Source organism: Eptatretus burgeri, chromosome 2 (genome assembly GCF_056783735.1).
Source record: "Eptatretus burgeri isolate ZD-2024b chromosome 2, Ebu_testis_v1, whole genome shotgun sequence".
In the NCBI taxonomy this organism is placed as follows: domain Eukaryota; kingdom Metazoa; phylum Chordata; class Myxini; order Myxiniformes; family Myxinidae; genus Eptatretus; species Eptatretus burgeri.
The window spans coordinates 78,311,253-78,317,975 of NC_140962.1; positions in this window are offsets into that span (position 1 = coordinate 78,311,253).

Here is a 6,723-nt window from a genome sequence, read left to right on the forward strand (position 1 = left end):
ACAACGGTGTATAGTAGGAGGGAGTGAAGCGCCAACCTATTGCTCCCATTGCACACACACACAAACAAAAGTTAAACCTTGACTATTCAGTTGAGGATTCTGTGTTTGGGGTTCACAGATCTAAGAACGTCCCCCTTGACACACATTATATACTGTAATACACCTCGGACTTGTCCCTCTAGTGTCCACAAAGGTGTATTATCTGCTTAGTTTTGTCTTTTGTAATTCCTGTGAATAAAATGAACCTAAAATGGCTTACTCTTACAAATCATATATTTTATAAGTCCAAGGAACTGTATCTATTACATCAACAATTTTAAAAAGTTCTTTCGTCCATCGTTCAGTAAAACCCTTTTCAAAATGAGATTTCCACCTATATATTCTTACGATATCACCAACTTTGAACTTAGGTTTTCTGACATTAATCTCTTTTTCATATTTTAATTTTGTAAATGTTTCTGATGGCTTCATATTCGTTGACGTGTGAATCGTGTCATTATACTTATCCACAATATCCTGAATAAAAGATGACCATTGTTGTGAACCGAGTTGTGAATTTTTTATATAGTCTCTCTTTTAAGGTACGATTAAAACGTTCAACAACAACTGCCTTCCCTTCATTAAAGGTACTGTATAATGTAATACTGTTATTTTTTAGAAAATTCATAAATGTCTTGTTATAAAACTCTCTACCCTCATCAGTCCACAATTTCTTAGGTTTTCTCTTACTTTTATTAAATATCTGTTGAAAAGCTAACATAAGAGTATTACCTGTTTTGTTTTTTAAAGGGACAACCCACGCATATCTACTCCTCAAATCAATAACGGTTAAAGCATACTTGTACCCCTTATCATTATTGAGTTCAATCAAATCAGCAGACCAGATATAATCAACTTCCTTGGAATAAACTTTCCTTCTCTGAAACTTTGTGAATATTGGTTTATGTAATTCATCAGCTAATTGCTCTTCAGTCTTAATGGCATCATTAGAGCCTATAAGTTTTTTGAATTTCCAAGTCCAAGTTTCAATTTAGCACTAATCATCTTCTTCACGATGAACCTATCAACTTTTTCTCTCAAGGTTGGATTTTGTATCAGAGACAAATTATACAACATTTCTCTATCGGCTTCATGCTTTTCTTCCAACGTTGTGGTATTCCCATAATCAATATCGTGTCTCATGCACACTTCATCAACTCTATTGATTGGTTTACTCCAGGATTTAGGATTGTCTGCCTCATCTAATCTTTTATCCAAGTTTGTGCCTGGACCACAGAAAGAATACCCTGGAAGATGTAATTCCCCTGGTATTCCAGTAGTTGTAAATTTACTTCCTGATAAAAACTTTTGTATATCTCCTCCGAGTTTGTGTTTGGAGATAAATTGATTTTTTTTTTGAACCACACACCGAACATATACCTTTTTGTATAACCCTGTTATTTTTACTTTTAATATATGAAATATTTTTAGTATTAGTTTTCTTTTACATTTGAGACAATAACTCATTTATTTATGAGAAAATTCCTGCAGAGTGCAAAAACCTTTTTAGTTTCCAACATGCACATTTGAATCTTAATTTTTAAAACATAAAGAATCCTTAGAAATGCCTTCACTCTCTCCTCCATTTATTTAAGAAAAAACTTGAATTAAAATCCATATCTTGTCGATGCTAATAGTCTTGTCGAAAGTATTGCAAATAGACTTGTCAATTCTTTGTTTTCCTCCTCGGTGGGTTGAGTTATTTTCTGTAATACCACCAATCTTTTTTGAATCTCACTGGTTTCCATATTTTGATATTTATTCATTCTCTCTCTTTCCTCCTTCTCTTTCTTCTCCCTCTCCTCCTTCTCTCTCTTCTCTCTTTCCTCCTTCTCTTTCTTCTCCCTCTCTCTATTCTCTCTTTCCTCCTTCTCTCTCTCCTCCTTCTCCTTTTCCTCCTCTTCCCTCTCTTCTTCAACTCCTTCCTCATCCCTTACTATACTTGAATCGTTTACACCCCATAGAATATTATACATATATTCATCAGGATTTCTTGTTATTCCTGTAACCAAAATAATTTTTTTTACAACAGGAAACCAATAAAATTTCTTTTGAATTTCTAAAAGAGCCTTACCTTTTCTTAACCTTATAATTTTTTCATTATTTAACATTCTAATTAAATCTAAAGTTGTCGGTTTATCAACATCAGCATAATGCCAATCTTTTATTGAAAATACCTCATTCTTATGTTGTAGAACATATTTATTAAAATACCGAATACCCTTTTCTTGAAGGTATGCTTGGACACAGAAATGATAATTTTCTTGAAGCCTTCTTGCTGTCATTTATGTATTAGAAATATATGTTAGAATAATATTATGACACGAAACACCTCCCCATCTTCCCATAGTTAAATCATTTTGTATTTCCTTACTTATTATATATAATCCTGTTTTTTCTGTTTTCATGAGATAAACAAGGGCAAAACCATTATTATATTTACCCTTATTAAATTCTTTTATTTGTTGTTTACTAATCGTGGCTCCACAAAACTCATTCTCGATACCAAGTGGATAATATTCTTCCTTACGAGACTGATTTAATTGTTCCAGGTCTTCGAGGTTAATTTTAAATGACCAATTATACCCTAAATCATTCATATCATACCCCATTGTTCTATTCTCATACAAACGATACGCCCTTCTTTATAAAAATTTATTTTAATTCGAACTGTGAATTCTGTATGACCTGGAGATAATATCAACACTTCTGTATCTTTAGAATACACAGCCGTTTTATTTAAGTATATATATTGTGATAAATCGCTTAATCTCACCAAGTCATTCGCGTCAGTCGGGCTTGGATAATTTTTTAATTTATAAGCATTTTTCATGTTAATATTTTTGTTTATATTATATTTATGTCGTTCAGCCTGTGCCTTTGTGTAATAATTTGATAAATCAATATCCAGTTCTTGAGATACACCAAAGATAGAACCATCTTTACCAACATAAGTCATTTATATTAGATTAAAAATAATATCATAAAATTTTTTATTTTTGTTGAGTTGAAATAACACATATAGACATAATTGACCACAACACTTGGAATTTAATTCTTGGACTTGAAATGTTTGATAAACACCATTCTGTAAGAATTTTATGACTTCAACAGGTGGTGGAAGACCAAAACTATCAAAATAATATTTGTCTTGACTATTAAAAATACAAACCCAATGAGAACCGTTCCCATCATTATCTTCTAAGTTCATAATAATATTCTTTGTATGTTTCGACACATTTGTTAATTCATCTCTCATACAAATAACCACATTATGAATTTTTAATTTCTTACAATATTTGGCAAGTTGTAAATTTGATGTTGTATTCTTTCCAAATTCTTTCAACCACTCATCAATGCTCATTTATTTATTAGAAAGATATAATCCATTACCTCTTTTCGTTAATTTTACACCTGCTTGTGCTATAGAAGAAAGCATATCTCCAACTAACAATCTCGCTTTATCAGGCAGACCTTCAAGTTTTTCAGCAAAATCTACAATTACACCACTTCCACTAATTTGTTTCTCCAACTCTTTGTTATGTCTTTCCAATTCTTTTTGAGCCTGGAGTTGAGCCTTCCTTTCGTTGGCAGTTTTGACCGCTGTTGAAATACCACCCGTCAATGCTCCAACCGCACTTAAACCAGCAAATAAAGGAATTAGAAATGGGAGAAATCCTCCACTCGTCTCTCTTATTGAATATTTTTTCAACATTGGTTTTGTCATTTTAATTTTAAGTGAGCCAGTGTCATTCAAGATTTTAACCTGTTCTCTTGTGAGCAAAACATCAATTCTTACTGCTCCTTTTCTCTGAATTGTATTAACGTTAATCGTACAAGGCTTTTGATTTTGAACACAAGATGATAGTTTATGAAGATTGATTTGATTAACATATACCCCAGTTGGTACTTTGCCACTCATTTATTTAACAAAAAAATTATGTGAGACTAAACATCACACCATTATCTGTATTAATCTGCAATTCTGTTTCTTCCAAAAGCAAACAATATGTATCAACTTCTTCACTCTCTCCTCTTTCAATGTATAGGGAAGTATCCACTCGATTAGACTTTATAGTTTCTTTTTGAGCGCTCAGGTCAAACGTATAGATTGTATACAAACTTTTAAATGCTGTCATATCCAAAATAGGTTCTTTATTTCCATTACTTTCACACACCTTTTGGTAAGACTTGTATGCTTCAGCAAAATCATTTTTTTCCCAATTAATTTCCAATCTATCTCGTGGATAAAATGTTCCATCTAGAGAAACGCGAAGTTGTTTCACCTTAGCATTATCACTCAATGCATTATTTTTATCAGTCGCAGTATCACCATCTGGCTTTTTAAAAATCATCCACAGATATCGTGGCTTTCCTTCCAGAACACCCAAATTCCACGTGTAAGTAGTTTGATTGAGTTTAACGTGTTGACATCTTCTTTTGAGGTATGATACACTGAGTGGTTTCTTTGAGTTAAGTCTTCGATTCAACATCTCTTCTGTTTTAAGATTAGGAGTATATTCACTGATATACCAACTCATCTCCTCAATTACAAATTTATTCTGATCACCAAAAGCATTACCAACACCAAAAAGCAATCTATTTTCATTATCATTCCTTTGTAGTTGAAATCTAATTTTAAGACCATACAGAACTTTATCATAATCACAAAATCCAAATATACCTTTAAGAGGAACTGCCACAGTAAAACTATTTTCTGCTTTTGTATCATCATTATACATTCCTTTCCTTTGAATATATCCAGGGTCTGTGTTTGTTCCCGTTGACATATCAGGAATAAAACCTTCGACAGACCCCTTTCCCATTCTATCACTGAATGTATAGAGTGTAAATTTCATCATTTCAGATACAGCAGAGACATAATCAACCGCTTCAACTTCTTGTGTTCCAATATACAATCGCACACTATCAAACATTTTCCAGAAGAAATCATTTACAAGTGTAGCGTTTGTGTTATTCCCAGCCTTAGTGAATTTAAATTTACACAACAAGAAACTTTCGGAGAGATTCAAATAGGTTTGTTGATTATTTATTTCAAAACTTTTTGTACCATTTGTATTCCAGTCTGTTCCAGTTATTGCATTTACCTTGAAGTAATCTTCTTTTTTAGTGGAGTTTGAGATAATAATAGTATCATCCAAATCATAGATACTATCAATTGCTTCCATACTTGTATTTATTTAGGAAAAAAGATGTTAAAACTTTTGAAACCCTGATCCAAGTATTTGAATTATTTTCTGTCGTTCTTGGGGGGACAACTGAGTTTTACCTTTCTTAATTTCTTTTATTGCTTGTAATTTATGAGATTCTTTCTGAGCATCTTTTATACTCTTTACAGCACCTGCTACATTTCCCACAGCAGAAGCAGTTGAACCAATTAGGTCTTTATGTTTAAGAATAGTTGAACCAATACCCATGAGAGTATCAATTATCCCATCTCCTCTAAATTGATGTCCAACACCCCTTTGTCTCTTAGGTTTATAGTATCCTCTACCAAGATACATACCTTCACCCTTGTAGTACGGGGAAAGGAACATCCCATCCCCTGTAATTATTTTATATTTTCCCAACTCGTGCTTCCTCACAATAACCATCGTATTTATTTATTGAAAAACTTCACGTAGGTGAATTCTGATGGATATAACTTCTCCATTAAAAGAGATCACACGATTATCTTGGTCGGTTATCCTAAAATTTACTCTGTGTATGGTTTTTCCTGACACAGGTAGATAAACCAAATTTTTAGGCTCCATATTGAATTTATAACCAATTGGGGTTGAGTATGCGCTGAATGAAAATATTGTATTTGTTTTTAATCCATCATTATAAGCACCATCAATCAAATCACAGTGAATTAACACCGAATTTATTCCTGAGGATATTTGAATGACATTATCACTGTAAAACGTCCCATTAGTTTCAATCTTTTTGAGGAGAAACCTAATAACTCTCTAAATGAATTATCAATTGTGAAATCAACCTTGTAGTTATTTTTAACTTTAATCGTTGATTTTGAAGTATGTTTTTGAATGTTTATAATAATATTTTTTGGTTCATCACCCTGTTCTTTCATAAGACGAGCAATTTCGGAAGATATTTGAGAAATCTCGTATGCTCCGGGTGAGACTGTTATCGTTTTGTATCCACTTCCCGGATTATAACTAAACTTGTCATTTTTCTCGGTTATATTAAATAAGGTATTATAAGTCTCCATGGACAATAAAGATGCCTCATATTCTTTTGTTGTGTCAAGTTGTAGTGGGTATGGGAATGAAGATGTGTGGTCGCTTGTTGTGAAATTAAAACTCAGGATTGTGCTTCTCATCTTATTTAATATGAGATAAAATGTCTTTATATTGAGATTTATTAATTATTTTCATGTTCATCAACTGGTCTAAAATGGCTGATGCTTCATTAAAACAATTGTTATTTCCAGCCTTCTTACTGCCGAACAACAATAACAGTCTATTAACTAATTGCGATGGGTCATTTGGAAGAAAACTAATACCTGAACCAAGGATACTTAAAGCCTGAATAATGTGTTTCTCCTTCTCATTCTTCCTACTTTTACCAGAAAGAATAACCTTATAATTTAGAGTGTTCAGCAAATCAATATATACTCTATCATCATTATTTTCCATATCCAATGGTTTATCAATATAC